Source organism: Dryobates pubescens, chromosome 39 (assembly GCF_014839835.1).
Source record: "Dryobates pubescens isolate bDryPub1 chromosome 39, bDryPub1.pri, whole genome shotgun sequence".
In the NCBI taxonomy this organism is placed as follows: Eukaryota; Metazoa; Chordata; class Aves; order Piciformes; family Picidae; genus Dryobates; species Dryobates pubescens.
This window is the reverse complement of record NC_071650.1, coordinates 2,495,803-2,511,631: the sequence shown is the minus strand read 5'-3', so window position 1 is coordinate 2,511,631 and position 15,829 is coordinate 2,495,803.

The window sequence follows — 15,829 nt, the reverse complement described above, 5'->3', positions numbered from 1 at the left end:
CCTGTGAGTGCAGGCGGGCAGAGGGTAGCTGCTACAGCAGCACGTGTGACAGCTGGGCTGGGTGGCTGTCCTCTACCTCAGGGTGTTTTAGGTGATTGTATGGATGTACATGTCACTGTTTCTGGGACCCCTTGGATAATTTTTGGCCAGCTATGATGTCCATGAGGAAGATGAATGTGGGTGTGTGTGCGTCTGTGTTTGTGTGTGTGCACAAAAGACCAGTCTGAGGACAACGTAGGAACAAAACCTACTTGTTAATCATTTTCCAAACTTCCCTTGGAGGGGAGGTGCTCAAGTGCCAGTGTCCTTTCCCTGTGCCTTCCTGGTTATAGCAATGCAATGCAAGCCACCCCAGCCCTGAAACAGAGATGGGTTCCACCTCCAAGGACAGATGTGATCGTCCTCTGCCTTTGCTGGGGCCCCCAACTTTATCGTCCCTTCTGCATCCTCTCCACTTGTGGGTTTTGAGCAGAGGCAGCCTTTGAGCCTCACAGGGGAAGGCAGCCTCCTCCCATACCAAGGCTGACTCCCCAAGGCAGCAGCTGTGAGAAGCAGGCAAGAAGGGCAAAAAAAAAAATTGAAGGAGAGAAGGAAGGAGGGGTTGGAGAGGAGGCGGTGAAAGCTGCACTTTCCTCTGAGCTGAGTAAGCGTCCCCTCAGAGGGGCCCCAGCCCCAGGAGCTGCCTCCTGAGCCCTGGGCCTCCCACATGGCAGCAGCAACATTGCCTCCTCCTCAGCCACAGTGAGGGCAGCCCTGCATCGTGGACTAGCTGCCAGCTGCTCCACAATGGCTTCGTGGGTTTGTGGTGGGATCAGAGCAGGCCTGTGCCCTGGTTTTAGATGGGAAACTCTGACAGCTCACTGATTTGGAGCATCCTGCACGATGATGTGACAGTAATGGTCATTTTCTGTGACTTGTTTAAGGGGTTCACTGAAAGATCTGCAGGGGTCTGCAGCTGGCAAAGAGAAACCTCGGTCAGAAGAAGTCCCCAAGATGCATCAGGAGAGTGTTTGCTTTCAGCTTACCCCACCGAGTGCTCTTTTATGTAGAGAAGGTTAGCTTTGCTTGAGAAGCTGTAATTGCACTTTAAAGAAAATGCTCTCCTACTCTTACCCTCAACTTAGTCATGGGAACCAGATGAGAAATCAGGTGAACACCAGCCAAACTCCCCAGACTCTGGAAAACGAGTATCTTTTATGTTGAACCAGAGAAACATTTCTTAGAGCAACCATCTCAGCTCTTCTCAACTGCAACATTATATCCTCACAGACTTCAGATCAATTAAATACTCTATATTTTAGCTAAGAGGACTCTCAGCATGCTTTGAGGAGGACTACCCCACCATTCAACCTTCCATTTCAAATTTCCAAAGACATTTTGCTGCTTCCCTTATACAGTGCAGTAACCACAGTCCACACAAAACCTAACATTTAATTCCTGCCAAAGACAGAAACCATCTTTACCAAATGTGGGCAGGAAGATGCACTTTAGGAGTTCCCTACCAGCCCAAGTCTCATTGGAATTAAGTGCCTAAAGCACCTTTTGAAAAGGCCTGTGCCTTTCCAAAGGTAGATATGCATGCTCATGTAGACCAGACCAAAGCAGTTTTGAAGTTCTCCTTTGTGGAGCCAATAAAAGCATGTCACCAAGCTCCACCCTCTCAAGTGGTCCCAGGGGCACTTTGGAATGCTGAACTCTGTCTCATCTGTCTTCTTCCCTCCAAACAATGCTTTCAGGCCTCCCTGGGTGCAAACAGGAGCAAAATGGAGTCAAGTTCTCCAAGATGCATCTACACCCTGTCAGATAAAGGTAGACCATGGAGATGCACTAGTTCACTTATCGCTTCAGTCCTCCACTCTGATCCTCCCATCTGTTTTTAATTTGATCTTCCTCAAACAACAGAATCATAGAATTGGCTGGGTTGGAAAAGACCTCTAAGATCATAGAATCATAGAATTGTTAGGGTTGGAAGGGACCTCAAGCATCATTCAGTTCCAACCCTGCTGCCACCTCACACTACATCAGGTTGTTCACAGCCACATCCAGCCTGGCTTGAAAAACCTCCAGGCATGAGGCTTCTACCACCTCCCTGGGCAATCTGTGCCAGTGTCTCACCACCCTCATGGGGAAGAACTTCTTCCTAACATCTAATCTGAGTCAACCATTTCTAGTTTTGCTCCATTCCCCCTAGTCCTATCATTACCTGGCACCCTAAAAGGTCCCTCCCCAGCTTTCTCATAGGTTCCCTTCAGATACTGGAAGGTCACAATAAGGTCTCCTTGGAACCTTCTCTTCTCCAGACTGAACAACCCCAACTCTCTCAGTCTGTCCTCATAGGAGAGGTGCTCTAGCACTCCACTCATCCTCGTGGCCCTTCTCTGGACATGCTCCAGCACCTCCAGATTTTTCCTGTAATAGGGGCTACATAACTGGATGCAGTACTGCAGGTGGGGTCTCGAGATCATTGAGTCCAACTGTCAGTGCACCCCCTGAAATGAGACTTGTCCAGCAAAGTGGTGTGTGACGGCTTGCAGCACCATGGGGTGCCACTGGCACAGCTGAACATCTTACAAGCATGTGAAATGGGGAGTCCTCATCCCATAGATGGAGTGCTTAAAGCACAGAAGGTTTTCAAAGGAGTCAATCAAGAAATGATGTGGTGGTGCAAGGAAAAGAGGTGAGATACTTTGCCTCTCAGATTTCTGCTTAGAGACAAGCTGGTCCTACCTCTTTCTTCACTGACTCATAAACAGCAACTCTGGGCCTTGTGCAGATCTCACTCCCCCCCTTTCCCCTGAATATCTTGCTTTAAATATAGGTTGGGCTTGATGATCTCTGATGATTGGTTGATTCTATGAAATTATTTTTCTCATAACGTCCTAGATCATATTTTTTCTTTTATGCTTCCAAGTCGAAGTTTGTTCTGTTTGATCACAGTCATCTGCATTGCCAACCCTTTGTAATCCTTTCTATTTTCCTGTCCTTGCTACTCTTTGAAATGCTCCTTTGTCTTCCAATTTTATCACGGAGCACTGCCCACCCAATTTTTCCACCCAGCCCATTCTGCTTTGCTTTTATTCTCACCAAACTTGAGGCTGCTGCCACTGCTTCTCCTCTGCTGTGCATCCCAGCTAATTGTTTTTTCCCAGCCTTTCCCATATACTCTACATCTCTCTGTCAACTAAGAGACCCTCACTAGCTTTCACCCAGTGTCAGCCACATTGTCCTTGCCATTAGTGTTACATTTCTAGTTATTCCTGCTTCTTCACAAAGCCTTTGAAGTTGTGTAGAGACAATTTGATTCATTAGTATGCTCAGCCTTGCAGTAACTCTAGCTTCTGCTGTAGTTGCTGTATTAGAAGCACATGTTGTGTCTGTAAGCTAAGGGAAAAACTCCACCATCTGATTTTCTTACACAGCTCAGATTCTACCTTCAAAACCTTTGCCTCACTGAACTTGAACAGCTGGTGGTTTTCTACACCAGGTTTCTATACCTGGGAATGACACCTCTGCCTCCTTCCCTCCCTACTTAGATGGCAAACCCTTGTGAGAAACATGCTTTCCCTTTCATCTCCGGGCTGGAAGGTTTTATGACAGTTGCATGTGCTTGCAGTTCTTTTCATGGTGTTTCAGAAGAGCTGCAGTTATTCTGAATATTTCCTCAGTGAGATGTCACTTAGCTTTACGTAGGTTGTGATCCATTGGCAGCACTTCTCACCAGACGTCCTTACAGCACCTTCATTGGCCTCCTTGTGCTGGGAGGCAGATAACTGCCTCGTTTCTTGTTCTGTCTACTAGGATGTTGCACCAGACTGCTCCATGCAGGACTGCCTGAAAGGATCTCTTGCCTTTGTGACTCACAGGTAGCTCATCCCATAGCCATTCTCAAAACCCAGCACTGTGGGCATCAAAGGTATAAAATATGGCTTCACACACTTTCCTTGCTTAGGCTTCCTGTGCTGTTGCTATGCTTTGTCTACACAGTGTGGCTCCTGGCTCTTCACCTCCTTTGATTGCCTCTCCACTGGCCAGTGGGTTTGTATGCTCCTTCAAACATGTAATGAGACTGTCACAAACAGCCACTAACTCTCAGAGGAACTTTACCTCATGAGTGTATTAAACTCCACAGTGTCTGAAGTAAGAGATGTCCTAAGAAAACTGCCCCGCAGGACCACTTGCTGCCCCGGGTGTGCAGTTTATTCCATTCCTTCTTCCCATTTTCCAGTGCTTTTTCTAAAGCTCTTCTTACCTGCCTGTCTTTTAACACAGATTTTGTTGAGGAAGCCAAGCCTGCCTGCCTCATGTTTTCCCTTGGATCCGTTCCCTGCTCCTAGCCAAGGTTGCCTACGGATCTGGCTTTGAAGTTCTTCTGTGACATGTTGGCTGTACTCAGCGACTCTTCCCTCAGCTGACGTCACCTCAGGGGTCCCTCTCCAGCAGGCTGAGAGAGGAACATCGCTTTCACTTGCTTTGATCAAAATGAAATCCATTTACAAGCGCCTGATGAGCCGGCACAAACAGGCCCACAGGTTTCTAAGCCAAAACTAGCCGGTATAAAAAACATACCAGCTTTAACTTTGGTTGAAGCCTTTTATTAGCCAAGATGAGGCAAAGACCTGAAGAAAATAAAAAAGTGTTTAATCTGAATTTATGAGCATTTTCTTTTTGTTTAGCTCAAATGACTCCCTCACCATCAGTTCAGCAAAATCAGTGTAAGACCAGCTGAAGTCAAAGTCAGCGTCTGCACAGGCTTTTGCCTCTCAGTTTTAAAAAGTGAATTTAAAATCACTTCTCTGCTTGGGAAAAGTCCATTTCTAGACACCAGCTGGGCCATGATTATGAATGGTGGTCAGCTCCAGCAGGTTTGGGTGAAGACAGTGGAAGCAGGTGGATCTCAGCGATGCTGGAAATCAGAGTCAATCCCAGCACCTATGGTAATTCAGCCTGCACGTCCTTCAAGCCCTGATAAAACCTGGGTTTTAGTTGCTGTTCCAGTGAGCTGAAGTGGGGGATCTCTGTGTTAGAAAAGTTCATTCTTCTTTGTGACTGTATTGTGAGTCTCTGCTTGTGCTTGCTAAGTTGTGTTCTCAAACTCAATAAGCAGAGCAGTCATTTATGTGTAAAACTGAGGCGTTTCAGCCCAAAAGTTTACCATCCACTTTACTCAGTTTCCCCCTTTCAAGTATTTCTAACTGTTGAGGTCTATGTTCTGGCAAATCCTTTCCAAAGGAAGGAAGGAGGAGGGTGTCTGTAGCCAGGAAACTTTGTACAGTGCATCTTTTTACATCTTCAAGCCTTCACAAGGCAGACAGGTCAAACCTTGGACAAGAAGCAGGAAACACTCTTTGAAACCAAATGTTTGAAGCTTTAGGGAAGGACCTTCTCTATATGCTCAGTTCTTCACTTTCCAATAATTTCCCAAACAGTTGCTCCAGCCTCCTGAGTCCATACACATGCCAGAAGTGTGCTAGCACTTGTGTACACATCAGCTATGCCCCAGAATACACTTTTCCCTAGGTAAAGCCATCCACTGCCCCACAAGATCCTCACCAGTGTGAGTGGGATAGCATGAGTTTGTTTCAATATTTTCTTCTTTTAATTGGTTTTATTCTTTCCTGCAATTGAATTTTGCTGCCACTATTCATAGAATCACAGAATTGGCTTGTTTGGAAAAGACCTCTAAGACCATGAAGTCTAACAGTCACCCCAACATCATCATGGCCACGAAACCATGTTGTGAAGTGCCATGTCTACATGTTTTTGAACACTTCCAGGGATGGTGACTCCACCACTTCCCTGGCCAGCCTGTTCCAATGCCTGGCCACTCTTTCTGTAAAGAAATCTTTCTTGATATACAATCTAAACATCCCCTGAAGCTATTTCCTCTCTTTCTGTTACCAGTTACTAGGGAGAAATGGTTAACCCCATAGAGGGAAGTTATGAAGCACTCCCTGAAGATATTTGGTTGCATTGCTGCAGCCTCTAGTTTTGATGTTCAAAGGTTTTTCCTCCTTCTGCAAGATCCTCAAAACTGATGTGTTATCAAATACCTTTGGGATACTTACTGGTGAAAGTCCCTTGTCAAAAACAGGGTGGAGGCTTTCATAGAAAAGACCTCCAAGATCATCAAACCCAGCTTTCTACCCAACACCTGCATGATCACTAGGCTGTGTCCCAAAGTGCCACATTTGCTCATTTTTTCAATACCTCCAGGGATGAGGACTCCATCACCCCCCCCTCTGAGCAGCCTATTCCATTGCCCCACGCTTCCCATGGGACAACTTGAGGCCATTTCTTCTTGTTCTGTCATTAATTACTTGGGGAAAGAGGCCAGCATCAGCCTCACTTCAACCTCAGGGAGATGCAGAAAGGAATGAGGTCTCCTCTCAGCCTCCTCTTCTCCAGGCTAAATAATCCAAGCCCCCTCAGCTTCTCCCCATAAGACATGCTCTCCAATCCTCTCACCAGCTTTGTTGCCCTAATGTACTTCATGATGGGAAGGAAGGTCTGGAACAGAGACAATTTGCACTTGGGCATCATGAGGCATCAGAGAGACAACACAGTCCTTTCACTTTTGTACCCAGTGGGGTATTATTCCCAGGCTGGGTTTATGTTGGCTCAGGAAGACAAAGGCAGAATTTATGTCCACTAACGTGCATTAACTCCTGTCCTGACCAGTACTAATTACCACTAATTAAGTGGAACACTGTTAATTCTCTTAGCAGCGTTACTGCTGGCCTTACACTTCTGAAAGTGCTTTTGGGTGAGGTAGCTTACTTTGAAAAGATATTTATGTGGGGAATAAATATAGAGTGGCCAAGGCGCTGTAAATTCACACCACCCGAGATTGAGCTTGAAAGTCTCTAAACCACAGAGGTCTCTGGGCATGAAGACAGACAAAGCCTCGAGTAAGATCTTACTCAATAGAAAGGGTGGCAGGATCACCCTGTGTGATCTTGGGAAAGTAATTTTGATCTGGCATTTCTCCTCTGTAAGACTGGGAAAAAAAATAATATGTCCCTAACCCTCTGAGGGGTATAAGATTTATTTGCTCTGCCTTGCCAATCATTCTCTTTGCTTAAAAAAAAAATATAATTCTCCAAACACTAATTGGTTTTATGTGTTTGCAGTATAAGACATAAAAAGACATAAAAGCATCATATTTTTCCTATACTGCATTTTCCCCGTTGTGCTGTACCGCAGCCATGAGCACTTCGTTGTGCAGAGGCTTCGGCTATTTGCTGAGAGGGTGAATTAAGACATCTAAAGTGCTTCAGCCTCTTGGCTGAGTGGCACCACAGAGCTGGAAGGTATCATTAGGCTAAATGGCTCCTTTTGAGGAGCCCAGATTTTGCAATGAATCAATGAAGCCAGTTCACACTCCTCTGTGGACCATGTCCTACAAATACAGGGCAGGAGGCCATGGCTTGGAATCACCACGGGAGATCATCTAGTCCAACCCTCCTGCCGAAGAGGGAGGTGACACAGGAACTCATCCAGGCAGGTCATGAACATTCCCAGAGAGGGAGACTCCACAACCACCTAGGGCAGCCTGTTCCAGTGTTTTACCACCTCCACAGTGAAACAATTCCTCCTCCTGTTTCCATGGAACTTCCCACACCTCAACTTCCATCCACTGCCCCCTGTCCTCTCACTGGGCATCACTGAGAAAAGCCTGACTTTATCTCCATGTCCATAGTTCCTAAAGACATCCTAGAGAGGTGTTTCTTCTTTTCCTCTCCAGAAGCATTAAGCTGGGACATCCTTTCCCTGGAATAACTCACCACAATGGAAACATTTACTCAAGCCCTTCCTGCTGCCCTCACAGCAGTGCCCATATCAGGATTGAGGGTCTCCAGCCTCAGACAGGCTGCCTCTTAGAATCATAGAATTGTTAGGGTTGGAAGGGACCTCAAGGATCATCCAGTTCCAACCCCCTGCTGGGCAGGGACACCTCACACTGCGTCAAGTTGCTCACAGCCACATCCAGCCTGGCCTGAAAAACCTCCATTGATGAGGCTTCCACCACCTCCCTGGGCAACCTGTCCCAGTGTCTCACCACCCTCAGGGGGAAGAACTTCTTCCTAACATCCAATCTGAATATACCCAATTATAGTTTTTTTCTATTCCCCCCAGTCCTATCCCTCCCTGACACCCTCAAAAGTCCCTCCCCAGCTTTCCTGTAGCCCCCTTCAGATCCTGGAAGGCCACAATAAGATCTGTGAGCCTTCTCTTCTCCAGACTGAACAGCCCCTACTCCCTCAGTCTGTCCTCTTAGGAGAGGAGCTCCAGCCCTCTGCTCATCCTTATGGCCCCTCTCTGGACACCTTCCAGAACCTGCAGATCCTTCCTGTAATAGATGCTCCAGAACTGGACACAGGGCTCCAGGTGGGGTCTCACCAGACTGGAGTAGAGGGAAAGAATCACCTCTCTCACCCTGCTGGCTATGCTTCTCTTGATGCAGCCCAGGATGGGATTGACTCTCTGGGCTGCAAGTGCTCACTGCTGGCTCCTGTTGAGCTTCTCATCTACCAGCACCTCCAAGGCCTTTTCTTCAGGGCTGCTCTCAAGCCAGTCCCTGCCCAGCCTATATTGGTGCTTGGGATTGCCCTGACCCAGATGCAGAACCTTGCATTTGGTCTTGTTGAACCTCATGAGGTTGTCACGGGCCCACCTCTGACAACCTCCTGAGGTTCAACAAGGTTGTCCTGTGGGCTCCTTTCTCCAGGGCATTTGGCTGTTTTTCATCCTTTCCCTGACCATTCAGCTATTTGGAAACATTTTTTCTGAGCGTTTCACTCAACAATATGCTCAGCGAGATGGAATCAGAGGTACCACATAGGTGGGGTTTTAAAGTAAGTCATCTTATATCTGCAGGTGGATGCCAAGGTTCTTGACTCTGCAGAAAGCAACTGTCCACCTGCTTTTTGGTTTTTAGGTGAACCTGCATGAATAACAATTTAATCTAAGGCTAGCTCTGCTCTCTAACAGCAGTAATTTCTCTTAAAGGCTGAATACAAAGAGAACTAAACACTGTCTATAAATAAGACTGTATTTGATTGAGAAGTGATTTAATAAGCTTGCTGATAAAATCTTCTCTGCCACTTTCAAGTTCAAAGAGAGGGTCTTCCATCCTGAGCAAAATTGGCTTGCTGAGACAAGACCTTGGGTCCCAGTAAATGGTGATTTTTTTTTAAGGTGATGAAGGGACTGGGACATCTGTCTTACAGAGGAAAGGCTGAGAGACTGGAAAAGAGAGAGGGGATCTTACCAATGTTTATAAGCAACTGAAGGGTGGGTGTCAAGAAGAAAGGTGCAGTCTCTTTATATTGGTGTCCAGAGACAGGACAAGGGGCAATGGATACAAACTGGAACACAGAAAGTTCCACCTTGACTTGAGGAAAAACTTCTTCACCGTAAGGGTGACAGAGCACTGGAGCAGGCTGCCCAGAAAGGTTGTGGAGTCTCCTTCTCTGAAGACTTTTAAGATGAGTCTGGATGCTTTCCTGTGTGACCTGCCCTAGGTGATCCTGCTTTGGCAAGGGGGTTGGGCTGGATCTCCAGCGGTCCCTTCCAACCCCTACCATTCTACGATTCTATGATTCTGAGGTGAAGTCATGCACCTCAAGCTTTCCTATCCAAGAGAAAGAGGAAAATATCTAATTAAAGGAAATATTAGTTAATCAGAAGACATCCATTTCACAATAGAAGCTACTAGAGGGATTTAAAAGCACATTCTAATTATAATAGTTCCCTAATTACCTGCCTAACATCTCATTTTTCTGTCTAATCCCACTTTTAATTATATAGTACTTTTTTTTCCCCCCTTTTTCTTTATTTTTCCCCATCACACTACCAAAGTACTCTATTTTCCTGAAAATAAATCCTTTTAACTGGCTATGTCAAAGAAGAAATATTGTTGCTACCCCCTGGAACGTGCACACTGTCTGGCAGGGAAATGCCTCGCCAGTGGTTTTGGATCAAGCCTGTGGATTTGCCCTTTGGAAAGACTCTCATTTAACGCCTTGTAGGCTTCCTCAAGTGAGAGAAAACACTCTAAACCACACAGCTCTCTGCAGCTGTGCCCAGCTGCAAACATTTTCCAGTACCTTGTTTTGGTTTTCAGACCCCTGTGGCTTGGTTCTTCCCCCCTCCCACACCTTTCTGGCGATTAGTTGCTCTCAGGATCACAGGATGCTAGGGGTTGGAAGGGACCTGCAGAGATCATTGAGTACAAACCCCCCTGCCATAGCAGGACCACATAACCATATAATCTAGTGCAGGTCACACAGGAAGGCATCCAGATGGGTTTTGAAAGTCTCCAGAGAAGGAGACTCCACAATCTCTCTGGGAAGCCTGTTCCAGTGCTCTGTGACCCTTACAGTAAAGTTCTTCCTCATGCTGAGGTGGAACTTTCTGTCCTATAGTTTATACCCACTGCCCCCTGAATGCCTTTCTGGATCCTGGATGAGTAAGATTTACATTTAAGAAATTCTATTTCTATTCTCCATCCAGAGTTTCATTGACACCTGAGAATGTAGAGCTACCTCTAAACCTCAGGACATAAGCTTTTAGAACATTAAGTGCTAAGTATCCAAACTGAGTGAGAAAAACTCTTCTGTCCTGGGAGTGACATGCTCTTAAAATGGCATATCTGCTTCTGAAGCAGCCCCATCCATTGTGGAAGCAACCAGCACAAACAGGCAAATTACCTACAGGTAGCACTAAAGGAAGAGCAAGCATAAGTTGCTCAGTAAGTTTAAGAGCTTGAACGTGTGCAGAGAAGGCCAACAAAAATGGTGAGGGGTCTGGAGCACAAGCCCTGTGGGGAGCAGCTGAGGGAGCTGGGGGTGTTCTGCCTGGAGAAAAGGAGGCTCAGGGGAGACCTTATTGCCATCTACAACTACCTGAAGGGAGGTTGTAGCCAGGTGGGGGTTGGTCTCTTCTCCCAGGCAGCCAGCAACAGAACAAGAGGACACAGCCTCAAGCTGTGCAGGGGGAAGCTTAGGTTTGATCTTAGTTCTTCCCAGAAAGATTGGCCATCGGAATGGGCTGCCCAGGGAGGTGTTTGGGTCAATGTCCCTGGAGGTGCTTAAGAAAAGACTGAATGAGGCAGTCAGTGCCATGGTCTAGTTGATTAGTTAGGGTTGGGTGATCAGTTGGACTTGATGATCTTGTAGGTCTCTTCCAACCTGATGGATTCTGTGGTGTTTGATGGGATCCCTGCCACTGGCTGATGCTGGAACAGGATTTAGGCTCTGAACCAAGCCATCATGCAATTTGCAGAACGGAAGCAATGTTGGAGCTTTGTTATCTATGAGCATCTGGTCATCAAGATCTTGCTTAGTCATTACCCAGCAGAGAATAAAACCCAGTAGATAAGGGAAGATGAAATCCCACATGCAGGGTTCCCATTTCCAGCCCCCACCACGAGTTTTCTTCCCTATCCTTGAGCAAATCCCAGCTCTCTGCTCCTGGAGAATCAGAAAAAAGCCAAACAACCAAAACCAACCAAAAATGAAATAATTATCCTCCGTGGATGTTGTCAGGCTTAATGGATGTTTATAAATGGCTTGTACAAAAGGTGCTATGTCAGTGAAAAGTGTTCTTCCCCATGATTATTCAAATGCTCATTAAAATGCATTTTGTTCTGTGCTTCCCCTTGGCTTGTGTGGGAGGCAATTGAAAGATTGAGGCTTTGTGGGAAAATGGGAGAGCACGGGCACTTCCCTTTGGGTGTGGGAGCGGCGAGCTTAGAGAGTTAAGGACCTTTGGCATGCAGGTAGGGTTTCACCCAAGGCTTTTCGGCTCCTAGCCAGGCTGCAAGCTCCAACAGACCTGGGGCAGGCAAGTTCCCTCCAGGAAGAAAAGCCAGGGATTAATGGTACCAATCCCTGCCCTGAGATTTGAATGTATCATTGGGCTGCATCAAGAGAAGCATAGCCAGCAGGTCAAAGGAGATGACTCTCCCCTTCTAATCTGCTCTGGTGAGACCCCACCTGGAGCACTGCATCCAGTTCTAGAGCCTCTATTACAGGAAGGATCTGCATGTTGCTGGAGCATGCCCAGAGATGGGCCACAAGGATGAGCAGAGGGCTGGAGCTCCTCTCCTATGAGGAGCTGAGGGAGTTGGGGCTGTTCAGTCTGGAGAAGAGAAGGCTCTGAGGAGATCTTATTGTGCCCTTCCAGTATCTGAGGGGGGCCTACAAGAAAGCTGGGGAGGGACTTTTGAGGGTGTCAGGGAGTGATAGGACTGGGGGGAATGGAAAGGAAAACTAGAAATGGGTAGATTCAGATTGGATGTTTGAAAGAAGTTCTTCCCCATGAGGGTGGTGAGACACTGGCACAGGTTGCCCAGGGAGGTGGTAGAAACCTCATCCATGAATGTTTTTAAGGCTAGGCTGGATGCAGCTGTGAGCAACCTGCTGTAGTGTGAGGTGTCCCTGCCCATGGCAGGGGGGTTGGAACTGAATGATCCTTGAGATCACTTCCAACCCTAACGATTCTATGATTTCCTTAGCTTTGCTCCTGATGGAATTAGGGACCACCCTCTAGTGAAAATTCTTATTAATGTGTATTTAAGCATTAAAAATGGATATGTGAGACTGTGATAAAATGTAGGGAATCAGTTCTAAACAGTGAACATAACATGAGATTTGGACTGTTCAGTTGCCCTGCAAACCTGGGCAGAGACACAGAATCACAAAATTGTTTCAGTTGGAAAAGACCTCTGAGACCATCGAGTCAAACCATCAACCTGAGATCACCATGGTCATTAAACCATGTTGTAAAGTGCCATCTCCATGGGCAACCTATTCCAATGCTTGACCACTCTTCCAGCAAAGAAATTTTTCCTAATAGCCAAACCAAACCTTTCCTGGTGCAATCTGAGGCCATTTCCTCTTGTTTTATCTCCTGATACTAGAGAGAAGGGACAGGCCCCCACCTCACTTACAGCCTCCTTTTAGGGAGTTGCATAGAGCAATGAGGTCTCCCCCCAGCCTCCTCTTCTTCAGGCTAAACAACCTCAGTTCCCTCAGCTGCTCCTCGTCAGCCCTGTTCTCCAGACCCTTCACCAGCTTCACTGTCCATCTCTGGACCCACTTCAGTACCTTAATATCCTTCTTGGAGCAAGGGGCCCAAAACTGAGCCCAGTATTCAAGGTGCAGCCTCACCAGTGCAGAATACAGGGGCATGATCACTTCCCTGGTCCTGCTGGTCACACCATTCCTGCTCCAGGCCAGGATGCTATTTGCCTTATTGGCCACCTGAGCACACTTCTGTCTCACCTTCAGCTGCCTATCAACCAGCACCCCCAGGTCATTTTCTGCTGGGCAACTTTCTAACCACTCTGCCCTAAGCCTGGAGTGTTTATAGGGCTGTTATGATGCCAAGTGTAAGATCCAGCACTTGGTCTTGTTAAACCTCATACAACTAACCTCATATCCAACCTGTCCAGGTCCCCCTGCAGAGCCTTCCTACCCCTCAAGCAGATCAATGCTCCCTCCCAGCTTAGTGTTGTCTGCAAATATATCCATATAACCTTGAGATGCTTCCTCCTTCACGGATGTTTCATTATGTCTCACTGACCCCTTCATGGCAGCTTGGTCCTCCCAGCTTCTGCAGGTGTTTCCAGACATTAAAGGATAAAGAAGACAGGATATACCTTCATCCTTTTCACAGCATCTTGGCATCTGAGCTGGATGTCTAGACACACCAATTTTCATCCTCTGCAGCTCTCTGCAGCTTCACGTGTGACTGCTCGCTCTCAAGCAGCATCCACAAAGGATGACAATGTTTGTTTTCTTTCTGCCAGCTTCCAGATCAGCAGCATTAGCTGTGGATGTGAAAAATGTGGATTTCCTGGTAAGGAGTTTCTACCCCAAAGGCAAAGAATTTTATGCTTTTAGGGCAAAAAGCCACTGCAAATAATTAATAGATTTGTAAATTCATAGAATGGTTTAAATTGGAAGTGACCTCAAGGATCATCCAGTTCCAACCCCCCTGCCATGGGCAGGGACATTTCACACTACATCAGGTTGATCACAGCCACATCCAGCCTGGCAAATTCTCACTGCCACTGCAGGCAGATGCTGGGATAAACTCAGACTCCTCTAGTCCATTACACAACCCCAGGGACTGGCATTTCTCATGCTTCCAGAAATGATAGTGCAAAATGTGGTGCAAGGGTGAGTCAGGCTCTGTGAATTTTCCTTCTTGCAAGCCCAGTCTGATCCTGACCGTTCCCCAACCTTTGCTCTATACCCATCAGCAGGTAAGAATGTGTTGTCCACCAGCACTCCCAGATTCTTCCCTGCAGAGCTGCTTTCCAGCAGGTCAGCCCCTAACCTGTATTAGTGCAGGGGGTTATTCCTCCCCATCTGCAAGACTCTACACCTGCCCCTGTTGAACTTCATGGGTTCACTCTGCCCAGCTTGCCAGTCTGTCCAGCTTGAATTGCAGGTAACTAAAAAAGAGAAATGATAGAATCATAGAATTGTTAGGGCTGGAAGGGACCTCAAGGATCATCCAGTTCCAACACCCCTGCCACAGGCAGGGACACCTCACTCTACAGCAGGTTGCTCACAGCCATATCCAGCCTGACCTGAAAAGCCTCCAGGGATGAGGCTTCTACCACCTCCCTGGGCAACCTGTGCCAGTGTCTCACCAACCTCATGAATCTACCCATTTCTAGTTTTTTCCATTCCCCTTGGTCCTATCATTACCTGACATCCTAAAAAGTTCCTCCTCAGCTTTCTTGTAGCCCCCTTCAGATACTGGAAGGCCACAATTAGGTCTCCTCGGAGCCTTCTCTTCTCCCGACTGAACAGCCCCAACTCTCTCAGTCTGTCCTCACAGGAAAGGAGCTCCAGCCCTCTGCTCATCCTCATGGCCCTGCTGCTTAACACACTAGAACTCAGTCCACATGTGAGGCTTGTCTTTGTGTAGAAGCCTCTGGGACACAGCTGTACAGTCTCACAGTTGCCACTTGTCTAGAGCCACGCACAGAGCGTGCTCTTCACAGGTCACAAACTGAGCCTTACTCAAACTATAGGTGCAAAAAAGCCTCACACGGACCAGCAGCTTGAAGACACACAAGGCTCTTTTGGGCTGCAGTGGGGACATAGAGGCAAGTACAGCAGATGCTGCAGCAATGGATGCAACAAAATCAGCAGGGGTGTGAGGTATAAGGGCAAACCACTGGGTTGTATTTTCTTTTAACACTGAAACTGCCCCCTACACCTGCACAGTATTCATCCCAAAACAACAGTGGAGGGAGGGAGCCCCTGGTCCTGCTCAAGGACTTCTTTTTGCCTACATTCTCTCCATCTCTCTCTGCCAAGCCTCTCGAGGAGGTTTGAGGTCATTTCCCCATCTGAAAAATTACCGGTTTAGATCAAACTTCTCTGTTTGTTCCAGGACTTGAGGAATGAGATGGATTTCTTCCTTGCCAAAAAGATATTCAAGCAGAAACTCTCTTGGCAGAAATGTATGGGTTTCTTGGCCACACTGCTGCATTTGGATCCATCCTGTTGTACAGGATGATGCAATCCTTGTCTATCTCAACAGAAGCATGTATTAAGATATTCCTTGTTCAGGGTTTTTGTTAGTTTGGGTTTTTTGTTGGAAAAAGAAAGCTGGGGAGGGACTTTTAAGGATGTCAGGTATTTATAGGACTAGGGGGAATAAAGCAAAAATAGAAATGGGCAGATTCAGATTGGATGTTAGGAAGAAGTTCTTCCCCATGAGGGTGGTGAGACACTGGAACAGGAGGTGGTAGAAGCCTCATCCCTAGAGATTTTTAAGTCCAGATGTTGCTGCAAAGGGG